At 38.0% G+C, this 12,966-nt stretch overlaps 1 pseudogene; it reads right to left on the reverse strand.

Moving 5' to 3' along the window:
• Positions 1 to 7,781: 7,781 nt before the first annotated feature.
• On the reverse strand, positions 7,782 to 11,461 carry LOC148736530 (QRFP-like peptide receptor; annotated as a pseudogene).
• Between the last annotated feature and the right edge of the window lie 1,505 nt (positions 11,462 to 12,966).

Here is a 12,966-nt window from a genome sequence, read left to right on the forward strand (position 1 = left end):
CCATGCATAGACTGGCATAGCTTAACTGCTACCTCAAGCGATAGATGTACTGCTGATTTCTGTGATATTTTTAATGATCATTTCTTGGTTCAATGTAAATTCAATCCAACAAGAATGCTAAATGAAGGTGATGGCAATATACTTGATTTAATCCTGGCTCAAACTCCTGATATGGTCAGTGATGTTGAAGTACTGACTGATCATTTTAATTCCGATCATTTTCCTGTTAGTTTCAATATTAAACACTTATCTGGTCGTCCTCGTAAGTCTGTCTCAAGGAAAAACTACAACTTTAAAAGGGCCAACTTTATTGAACTGAATGAATTATTGAAGTACATGCCATGGAATTGTGCTTTTTTAGAAGAGGATGTGGATATTTGTATTGAAAGAATCAACGACTTATTACTAGCTGCAGCAGATATGTGCATTCAAATCTTTATTGTGAAAAAGAAAATTAATCCTCCATGGATCACCAGGGATATTCTCGAAAAGGTCAACAAGAAAAAAGGTTATGGAGAAAACTAAAGGTTCGTCCATCAGAAGCTCTTAGCCGAAAATTTAAGGAGTTAAGAAGATCTGTCAAACAGTAACTAAGATCTGAATACAAACGATATCTGCAGCATCTGTCCAGTCAACTTAAGATAAACCCGAAACGATTTTGGCGTTACCACTCAATTAAGTCAAAATCAAAACGGCTTCCAGATGTAAACACTTATAACAGAAGATCTGCAACAAAACCTCAAGAGCAAGCTCAGTTATTCAATATTCACTTTCACTCAGCTTTTTCGTAAACAGAGTACTGGGATACCAGCCCCAATACAAACTAACTTACAAGATCAAAGTACTGATGTCATTACCAACCATGTGGCTTGTGACACTAAAGAAGTTGGAAAACTTCTCAAAGGTCTTAATGCTAATAAGTCTTGTGGGATTGACAATATACCTGATCATTTAATCAAAGAGACTGCTGATACATCTGCAGTTTCTCTGAGTATGCTCTTCAATTTATCATTGAGACAGGGCTGTCTACCTAAATTATGGAAATCACCTAATATCGCACCTATTCATAAGAATGGTGATCCTCAGCCTGTGGAAAATTATAGAGGCATTTCGCTCCTATCCATCATTGGGAAATGCCAGGAAAGAATTGTGTAAAATGCTATTTACCATCAAATTATCAGTTTTGTGCGCGATTCCCATCACGGATTCCTCACTGGTCGTAGCTGCACTACTCAACTACTCTTGGTACATCATAATTGGTTCAAAGTTTTGGATAAGAGTGGCCAAGTCGATGTAGTATTTATAGATTTTTTCAAAGGCCTTTGACCTTCTCTGTCATAATATTCTTTTAGCCAAGCTTTACAAATATGATGTCCACGTGGACCTGCTCAACTGGTGTAGGCATTATTTCACAGAACGTCAGGAGCGTGTAATAGTTAAAGGAGAGGCGTCCGATTGGTTAACCGTAACCTCTGGTGTCCCACAGGTTTCTTTATTGGGACCATTGTTCTTCATAATATACATCAATGATTTACCAGGGGTAATTAGTAAGAACCGCTCAATTGCATTATATGCTGATGATAGCAAAATGTATAGGGTTATTACTACTCAATAAGATCTGTCCTCTTTTCAAAGTGACGTAGATAAAATATCAGATTGGTGTAAGATGAACGAGATAACAATTAATACTAAGAAATGTAAGATCATGAGAATAACCAGTAAAAAGGTACCCTTAGTTTGGGAGTATAACATTGAGGGTCAACCTTTGGAATGTGTTAATGTTTACAAAGATTTAGAATTGTTTACTGCTAGTGGTCTCGCATGGAACCAGCATATAGATAGAATAACTGCTAAGGCCAATAGGATTTTAGGGTTGGTAAAAAGGACCTGTAGGGACTTAAATGATGTTGACACCACGAGAACACTTTATTGTAGTCTTGTGAGACCCTAATTGGAATATTCATGTGAAACTTGGTACCCTTATACTAAACGTGACATTGACAAATTGGAGGCTGTTCAGCGAAGAGCTACAAGATGGATCACTAGGTCTGATGATGATTATGGTACTAGGCTATCTAAATTGAAATTGTTGCTATTATCTTATAGGAGGTTCATTAGAGATGTTACGTTTTTGTTAAATGTAATTAATGGCTATTATGACATAGACATTTCCAATAAGCTCATATTTTGTAAGGACCGTAAGCATGGCTTATAATTTGAGGAAAAATGACGCACAGGACCTTGTCCCAAATTTTAGTAGAACTAACGGTCTTAAATATAGTTTTTTAAAACCGTGTCGTTGGTGAATGGAATAGCTTACCTAGTCACATTAGAGAATCAGATGGCATTGAGACTTTTAAAGAATGTTTTAAGTTTTATTAAGGATAAGGATAATTAGGGCATCTATTTTCATATTTCTATATAGTTTTGCTATACTTTAATTAGAAGGGGCATCCCTTGTATGTTTCGTCAGCGCTTTTGGTTGTCCCCTTCTACAGAATTTGTCCTTTTATGGTTTTTATTAACCTTAATTGTAATTTATATTATTTGTTGTGTATTCTAGTGGAGTGAATCTGTAATATAAAAAAAAAATGCTATCAAATTGTTCGAAAAATCACGAATGTTGACTGCTAGCTTGCGTTGAAAGCATCGTACCTCGTAAGCCACTCGTCACATCAACCTTGGCCTTAGAGCAACGGAAAATTGCCTTCACTTTCCCTCTAAAGTTGTGGTTGACCAAAGCGTATACGAAAGGGTTGACAGCAGAATTGAACAATACCATCAAGTTGGAAACTGCGTACACCTCGTAACTCATCTGATAAGAAGTGAATAGCTGCAAGGTGTAAAGGGTCTGTATGGAGCCATGACAAACTCCAAAAATGATGCTGACAACCACAGCCATCATGGTGACTCGCTTGCGAATTCTCATTATACCCTGGGTTTTGAATAGCAAATAAGAGAGAGAAAAAAACATGTGGTACAGTGACTGAGAGTCATTGCCTCTTAAGTCGGTAAGGGTTTTTCCAATGTGCCTTCATATTTTCAGTTTTTCAATGTCTATGAATGATAAACCTAAGTCCTAAAAGTACCGAAGTTTTCCAATTAAGCTTTTGAATTTCTGTGGATGTACCACATTTGTTAATTTAGTCATATTCTACCCCACTTATTACATCCGTCTTTAGTTATTGGTACTCCTTGCAATCTGATTGGTTCTCAGCAGTTTGATTTGTTCAAAAATCACACCACTTTTGCTTGTCAAAGGAGTGTATCGAGTTCGTTCTTTTTTCTTTCATTTTATTTCCTTATGAAATATAGAGGCCTTTGTTATCTGTTGTAATGCACGCAGGAAGCAGCTTAGGCACGAAAGAAGTGTGAGGAAAACTCGAGAAGTACTCACTTTGTTAAACTATTTTATCAGCACTTACTTTTTGCTGAGATGTCACCGCATTAGTACCATTTCGCTTGAACCACAGGGCAAAAATGACTCTCGAGTACAGAATGACCATCACTGACAGGGTAACACATACTTGCGTTGTAAGATACAAAGTGTAAGCCCTGATCTTCCAATCATCGGGCCACATTTCAAGGCATACGCCGTTAGCGACCTTCAAGTGACTGAAAGTGGGAATGTTGATTGTCACCCCAACAAGCCAGGAGAGGGTTATCATGGCCTGAAGAAAAGAAGTAAACTTGGGGAGTCTAAATCATGTATAGCTTGGTTTATTACTATTGTCACTAACACCGCCGGTGCCTTTGCCATCGTTATCGTTCAACGTTTTCAGCTTGATAAGGTCACTGAAACAAACCTTTAGTTTACAATTCGTGAGCGCCCTCCTCCTCGTCATCGTCGTCGTTGTCATTGTTCTCGTCATCGTCATCGATTCATCTTCGTCGTTATCGCTATCATTTTATGTTATCGTTGTCATGATTTTTCCAACTACTAACTTTTCAAGAGATACAAACCTTTAGTTTATGATTGGTGAGTTTCCATTTCTTACCACGAGGATCAAATACTGCGTAAAATCTTTCCACTGCGATTACGACCAGAGTATAAATGGAACAGGCTGCTGAAACCCATGCAAAGCCTCCACCAGTTAGGAATGTACACAAAATTGAACCAATCCAACCTTCAGGGTGCCTTAAATTGGCACCCACAATAAGTTTGGGTGAAATCAACGTCGCGAAGAGGGCATCTGCCACGGCAAGGTTGAAAATCAGGACATTTATGGGTGTCCTGCGGTTTTTGAAAAGATGCAGTAAGATAAGTATTCTAAATCATTTCTTTATTTCCGAGAGTAGCGTAGGAAGAAAACATGAAGGGTTTGGCTTTGGCTTAGACAATATCACAACGAAGTATCTCAGGTCATTTAAACAAGAACTTTTGAATGACTTATTACGGCTCATTATCGATAACTGCGATGATTCTATTAGGTTCCAATTTTTCTTCCGCTGAGTGGCTGTAAGACACCTTCAAATGATTCTCTTTCCTGGCCCAATGCTCGAAAAAACTATTCATCTTAATGTAATTCTTACATGTAATGTCATGCTTATACGGTCCTAATTTAACCAATGTAAGCAGCAACAAAGGGGAACCACGCATATACGCATTGCAGCCCTACAATTGGCATTAACTAGAAAATTACTGCCTGCTACGGTTTTGGAACATTTTTTGATCACTTGCGACTGTAACTTATATGATATTATATCAAAGATATTAAAAAATGATAACATCTTGGATTCATCTCAGCGGACCGTCTGACACAGTCCATAACACACAGGCGTTTGTATTTGAATGGTGCCCCCAAGAAAGGGTTCGGCTTCGATATATACCTGAGACTTCTGTTTTTCCATATTATGACGCAGACGAGAGAATTTCCCACGATATCCACTGTCACCAGTACGAATAGGATCGTTGTTATGGCAAAAGCAACAGACATCTTAAAAAACGTTTCAAACTAATGATTAGGTAACCTAATCGAGGACAAAAATACAGAAAGTTAATTTATTTTGCAAAGAGGTGTGATTTCGTTTATACAAAGAAAAGCAACAATTCATGCTACTACGGATCTGCAAACAGTTTAGTTGTTAAAAACTGTTAAAAAAAATTCAGCTTGATGAATTGCATTCTAACCTGATTGGAATTATTTGGCGAAGAATGTTTCCTTGTTATTGTAGACTCCTCTAAACGCTTTGAAAATTACATAGTATATTTGCCTGACCGTCTAGAACTGCTAGTTCGAAGCGTGAAATCTCAGTATAACCGTTGAGGATAATAGGATCGTTTAATATTTTGGCTAAACATTGTGACTGAACTGATTTCAAGAGAAGTGACAGAACAAAATGTTAAAAGAACAATAAGCCTAGAGAACCGCGGGATTTCACTTACAGTGTCTTATTGAAATCCAGATGTCGTTATTTTAATTCAAAGAAGACTTTTTCCTTGATTACCTCATTTGAACAATCGAGAAAGTTTGAAAATTATGCAAGATAGGTTTAACCGTTTCGAATTCTTTTTTTGGAAATTGTGCAATTAAATCTTTCGGAAAGAAAAACAAAATGTCTCAGTACTATTTTGACTAGACTTTTTCAATCTTAGTGATTTCAAATGAACTGTGATGAAAAATGTCCACGGCAAAATGACGGAATGAAAATACTCATTAAAATGTCATTAGCTAAAGAGTAAGAATTGAAACCTGAGCTATAGAAGAAGTATTAAAAAAAATCCGCGGGATTTGTTTTGCTGTGACTTATGCAAATTCAGACGTCGGTGTTTACTTTTTCTTTTCTCCACAAATCCTGGAGGTTGTTAGTATTTCCTACGTCCATTATTTAGATTCAAAGGCCTCTACAGAATTAAACATATTGTTTTTTCTCACCACGAAATTTAAGAGTAATAGGCCGACACTGACATCCCACAGTTTTTGTCGTGAACATGAAAGTTTGTTGTAGGATGAAAGCAATCAAACGCATGAAATGCCTTCGCTTTTCCACGAAGAATGATGGTTTCGTTTCCTCTTAAAGGCAGCAGTTAATCGTTCACTAATTTTGATAACTACTTTGAACGCTTAAAAACGTTCAAAGTAGTCGCCGCCAGGGAAGAACATCGAATGAACCACGCATGAGTTTTACTTGCTGAGGGTCTCTTTGATAAGAGTACAATCTGGAAGATAATACGTAAAGCACTTCCGCGCAAGGAAACTCGAGAAAATAGATTTCTGAAAAACTGGACTTTAATTGCTCTTGCTTCGCACAGATCGTAAACAATCTTAGCGATTCATAGTGTTGGATTTGTACCAGAACTCAATTTTTTTTTTCACTCGAAGAGTGGCATTCAAAGCAACAGTGCGAAGTATACACTATGAAATTCAGTAAATTACGCGTTAAAGGTGAAGATTGATTGAAAGAACTGCAGTGAATCACTTTGTGACTTTTCTCGGGCATTCTCAAGTTCGGGCCTGTTAACTATGACTCAGTGTCTAGACCAGAGTGAGTGAGTGAGTGAGTGAGTGAGTGAGGGAGTGAGTGCGTGAGTGAGTGAATGAGTGAGTGTGTGAGTGAGTGAGTGAGTGGGTGAGTTACACCTTTGCATATTGGGCTTTCTATAAAAGGTCGTTCCTGAGTTTTGCGTAACCACGAGTTAAAAAGAGAAAAATTGCTTGGTTAAACCAAGGGGTTCACCTAGATTATTAGCTGGTGGCTGGTGACTCACATTGTGGGCCTGGTGCTGAGATGATTCTCTCAAAGGGCGTGAGGTAATCAGAAACTCTATTCAAATGAAAAAATGTGGGCATGTAGAATTCACGGAACGGCAAATTCTAAACTCGGTAAGGAAGAAAGGGAGAGTTTTATGTCGTTTTGTCGCGAATGTAAAACAAACGAAAAAAGAAACATTGAGTCCCATGGCAATCGGATCTAAGGCCATGGAAGTTTGTATTCTGAGGGTCTCTTATTACTGCTTCAGCTCAACAAAATATAAACCAGGCGTCGCAAACAGTGACAATGTATATTCTTACCACTTAAAACTATATGTATCACGAAAATGATGCGAGCAGAATGAAATTTGCACAACATTTTCTGGAAATACACAAGGTAAAATTACTTGTAAGTCTTCAATGTTGCTGCGAGTGGTAACAAACTATGGAAAATCAAAACTTTTAATCAAAAATCCTTCACAAGGCTTCAGGAAAACTTGCACTCAATCATGCCATGACTAACGCAACATTGAAACCAAAATCGAGAAAAACTGAACGATATAGAGAGAGGTTTCAACTTGGTGGCCTCGTGGCACCGTTCGAAGATGCCGCCACCGTGCTTGCACGAAAACGTAGATGTCCCGCATGGGAACCCAGGCGATCAGCCGCAACACTTCATAGTAACCGAACTGAGAGATACTTAAGTATTAATTCACACAAGGGAAACCTGCCTTAACTCTTTACCAGAAAACCTTAAAATCTTTTGTCTGATTTACGTAATCTAAGATGGGTAACACAACGGGCTTAAGAGGATACAAGTCAATCGAGACCATAATAATAATAATAATATACATTAATTGAGGCTCCCCCTTAGGGGCTTTTCAGCCACAATGTAGACTAACTAAGGGCTTAAAAATTCCCACTGGCAGGAGGCAGACCAGTGGGCTATTTACAGAGCGCAGCCGAGGAGTTGAACTAGGGGCAACCGAGAACAAATCCAGTGAGTGGCAGGGTGGAGGACTTGAACCCGGGACACCGGATTACAAGTCCAGCACTCTAACCACTTGGCCACGCCGCCTCCTTCCATCATTTAAAGTCAGCATATACGTGACTCGTCAAATATTTTATCTTTTCTTTTTCTAAGTTTAAGAAGAAGAACAAACATGATGATGAATTTTTGTATATATTTAGTGTCAAGAGGACCCTTTGTAGCCAGAATTTGTATGGAAGATTTGGATTTTGATAGTAAGCAGTTATTGACTGTGTGGACGGCCGGGCGGGAAAAAATTTGGCTCGAGGTACAAGTGCACTAGGACTGGCTCACGTCAACCCGTCCGGCCCTGCACACGTCAGCTTTGTCTATGGTATTCTATGAGACTGCGAGAGCGTAGCCGGATAGGTCATATGACAAATAGCTAGCTATATTAAGGCTTAATTACAGCTTTACGTTCTTACTAACACGAAGTGATTGGTCTGCTGTCTGTAAAACTCTCTGTTCGAATGGACTCTAGTTATATATTAATTTATTTATGATTTGCGTCTTCCTTGTGTCTATAAAACAGATTGGTTGAAGAATCACGGATGTTTGTTGCTTTCTTGTGTGGACAACATCGTACCTCGAGGGTCACTCGTCACATCAACGTTGGCCCTGGGGCAGCAGAAATTTGCCTTCATTTCCTGTCTGAAGTTGTGGTTCACTAGAGCATATACGAAAGGGTTGACAGCAGAATTAAACAATACCATCAGGGTGGAGATGGCAACCACAAAATGATTCAATCGATATGACGTGAAAAAGTGCAAGGTGTACAAGAACTGGATGGTGCTCCAACAGATTCCAGATATGATACTGACAACCACAGCCATTCAAGTCACCCGCATGCGGATTCTCATTACGCACTGAGGTTTGAAAAGAGGATGAGAAGAGAAAAAACATGTGGTTAAGTTACTGAAAGTCATTGTTTTTAAAGTCGGGAAGGGTTTTTCAACTGTGCGTTCAAGTTTCAAATGTTATCATTGGTTATTGGGGATAAACCCTAGTTCTAAAATTACCAAAGTTATCGAAATTAAGCTTTTAGATCTACTTTGGATCCACTGCATTTCGTAATTTAGTCATATTTCATGACAGGACAGAAAACGTATGCACTGTAAGTACCTCCCGTTTTCCTAAGCAAAGCATTAGAAAAGCTTTCTAGGGTTTTGTATGGGAAAACGGGAGGTACTTACAGTGCACGCGTTTTCCATCCTGTCATGTACCCCATCTATTTCATCCCCTTAAAATCACTGATAATCCTTGAGATCTGATTGGCTCTCAGCGGGGTGATTTATTCACGAATCGCACCACTTTCTGCCCTAAGTCGCACCTTTTACCCAGTTAACGAAACTAAGATAAACCACTCTAAAACAAAACAACCAATTATATATATAGATTGCAAGTCTTCAATCGATTAAACTGCAAGAAAATGGAAAAAAAAGAGGTTATGGTGTATTAAATTTTCCACATTTTTCCCCCAAAACAACTAAGATCCTTTACTTGAGTGAATTCAAAATTGATGAATAAAGCGATAATCATCATTGTGTCAAGCTATTCTGATCTGAAGTCATACTCATGATTTGGAACCACGTAAACGACAAAATTTCTTGGCTCCACTCAGATCAATCTATCACGTTGTTACGCATCATTTTGTCAACGCTTACTTTTTGCTGAAATGTCGCCGGATTAGTGCTGCTTCGTTTGAACCAAAGGGCAAAAACGACTCTCGAGTACACCACCACCATCAGTAATAAGGTGATAGTTACTTTCGAGGTAACGAATAAAGAAAAAGCCTTGATCTTTCAATCGTCAGGCCATATTTCATGGCATTGACCGTTGGCGACGTTCATAGAAGTGATATTGGGGATGTTGCACGTCACTGCAATCATCCAGGAAGCGGTCAATATCACCTGAAAATGGGAGATAAACTAAGCAAGTCTACTGTTACTACTATTGCTATTGTCATTGTCTTCATCAATGTATTCATCATTGAAACAAACCTTTACGATTGTTGAGTGTCCATCTTTTACCACGCGGGTAAATTACTGCATGTTATCTTTCCACAGCGATTGCAACCAGACTATAGATGAAAAACAGCCCTCCGACCCATGCGAGGTCTCTACCAGTTACCAACTTGCACAAAACTGAACCAATCCAACCTCCTCGGTGCCCTAAATTGACGCTCACAATAAGTTTGGGTGCAATCAACGCCGTGAAGAGGGCATCCCCCACGGCAGGGTTGAGAATAAGGACATTTATGGGCGTCCTGTATTATCCAAAATATATGCATTCAGATAAGTAATTTCATGATATCTTTAATTATCTCTTCAATAAAGGGGCTATATTTCTTAAGAAGCTGTGGTGCTGTGTCGGAGGGGGAGCATAACAAGGTAATTTGGTTTTATCAACCGAGTTGCTAATGTACATTGTCCACCATAACGAGTTTATAAGGTTGACGTTCCGAACGTTAGTTCTTCGTAAGAGCCCTTCTATTCCTAGGGTCAAAGCATACAACATTAACGCGGCCAAACCATGACTTTTTAGTCATGCTAATTGGTTTCAAAATCCATTGTCTTTCGAAGAGTCTCCTTTTTTTCCTGGCTGGATTTTGTTTGTTGTGTGGATCATTTGTCATGGAAAACAGATCTGAAGGCTATATGCAAATCGAGATAAGATTTTTCTCTGTTTAATTTCATTAGGAGAATCTGATTCAACTGACGTTTCCAACTGTATAAAACGGAAAAAAAGACTTAAAGGATTTATGAAGGAAAACGATGGGATTTACTTGTTTTGGCAAGCTAAATGCGTTTGATGGTCAAAAGTAATCCATCTTGACAGTATATTGTCACAATGTTGGTCTTTTAACGACTGAGGGTTCATTTTTTCGTATGAACTGTTTTTCACGAGAATTTGATTTGGTAAATTTAGTTCTAAAAGGATGGAGTTTTGAAAATCCTTGAGAAAGAATTAATAACACAAAATCTCTCGTACCAAGTCCTAAACAAACCTGATACAAATAAGCAGATTGCCTCTATCGCATGATTAATATATTTATTTTGCTTCCTCAAAAACTCAATAATTTTTTTTTAACGGCTTCATGGTGAACTATTTACTTAGTTGGGTAAAGTGGCTAATCAAAATGAAGATCTTAATCTAGAATACAATTAACACAAAGTGGAAACACAAATTTGTGAACACACCTGACTGATCCTGAAGGATTACAAGAAAAATACTTGAATGGACCAAAAAAAAGAAGGACCAAATGCAACACAAGTAGAAAGTGTTGGCGAAATAGTGAAATAAGGTTAGATTAGACCTAAATTTTGCCGACAAAAAAAGGTTCGACCGAAGAGGTTCGACTGCGTGCTTATTGTCAGTATACCTGAGATTTCTATTTTTCCTCATCATCGCACAAACGAGCGAATTTCCAATGATATCTACGAAAACGAGTAGGAGTAGTACTGTTGTCAGGGCAAAAGCAGTAGACATCCTGAACTAGAACGTGTTATCATGTAACCTAAATGGGAACAAAAAAGGCAGAAGGTCAGCTTACATTGCTCAGAGGAGGTGTGATTTCGCATGTATCCACGCAAGGGAAGCAACTGTAGTGAATAATTTCATTATTTCAGTTTCATTATTTAAGAATGATCATAAAATTTCAGTCTTCGCATTCTTACCAAATTGGGTAATTATCTGAGCAAGTAAAGAAGACTTTTTTCCTTGATTTGTGACCTTAAAAGAATTAAAATAACTTGCAAATTATGTAATGTAAGCTTAACCGCGTCGAATTCCCAGTTTGAAGGTGTGCAATAAAACTGCCACAAAAGAAAACAATGGCTCAGATTTATATTGACTAAACCCTGTGACTCTATTGATTTTAAATTAAATGTGACGAAACAAAGTGAATCATAGCAAAAATGTCAATAGCTAAAAAGAGTAAAAATAGCAAAAAATATAAAAAATTAAAAAATAAAAAGTATTAAAGTATCAAAAAAAAAAAATAAAAAATAAAAAGTATAAAAAAATATCAATAGCTGAAGAGCAAGAATTAAAATCTTAGCCATACTAATACCCTCTTATGCTTAAAAATACCGTGGGATTTCTTGGGCTTTTGAAAATTGAAATCCAGACGTGGGTATTACTATATTCACTTTGATTCACCTTCCGCTGCGGTGAAAAGTTTTATAATCATTTGTGCTCTCTTCTGGCCATGGTTAGAATCTATTTCGAATGTTTATTCGCTACATAATTATATTTTATATGAAACTGGCTTCACAGTCACTTTCTTGAATCTCAAAACCCTCTATGGAATAGAAGGGACTCTTTTCAACATGATTACGTTTCTCACGGCAGATTGATTTTCCATAAAGAACATAAAGGTTTCTGCGTTAAGTAGCTGACAATGACAACTGAATTTTTTTCTTAAATTGAAATTCTTAGCAAAGTATGATTGATGATTCATTTCACTCGCATTAAAATGAAATTGGTTATAAATTGACAGACAAACGCAATTATGTTTGGCTTTTTGTTTCGGTGTTTTGTTGTTTAGTACTTTCCAAAATCTTGTCTATCAGCACTTTGGAAACATGGACTTGAAGTTGCCAAAGCTCTGATCTCTTGTTAGCGTGAAGAGACTAAAGTTACCCTATGTTGCTACTTTTGAAGCTTTCTAACCTGGCGCTTTCAGACTGTTCTAGCCGAATAGTCCTTTTTACAGTTGTGGGCTTGGTGGCCAAGCCTTTGAACTGGAGTGAGGCTAAGGGTGACCTTGTTATGATAGAGATGTTGCTGCTTTTCAAATGAAAATTTCTTTGTTATCATGCTAACTAGATACAGGTCTCTATCACAACAGGGTCACCCTTGAAAACCGATATCGCACGAATCGCGAAGCGATTCGTGCGATATCGGTTTTCGCGTGCAATTTAACGCGGAATTCATGAGTCAGGTAATGAATTTTCCTATATTATTATTATTATCGCAGAGAATTCAACTCAATGCTACATTCTAATCAAGCAAAACAGGGCGAAAACCGTAGCCTGTGAGCCATGCAGTAAAAAATAAATGTACATTAACTAATCCTGAAAAGCTTTTACGATGTGTATACGGTCCTCCTTCTTAACAGGAACTCAAACTTCAACCTGGAAAGTCCGTGCAATATTCAGCGTGCCCGAGAGCACTGCCCTCTGCATCTTTCGCAGTACATCTGTGCTTCTGCCTCCCACCAACTCGCGCATCATGACATCC

This window comes from Stylophora pistillata, chromosome 3, assembly GCF_964205215.1.
Source record: "Stylophora pistillata chromosome 3, jaStyPist1.2, whole genome shotgun sequence".
NCBI classification, from domain to species: Eukaryota; Metazoa; Cnidaria; class Anthozoa; order Scleractinia; family Pocilloporidae; genus Stylophora; species Stylophora pistillata.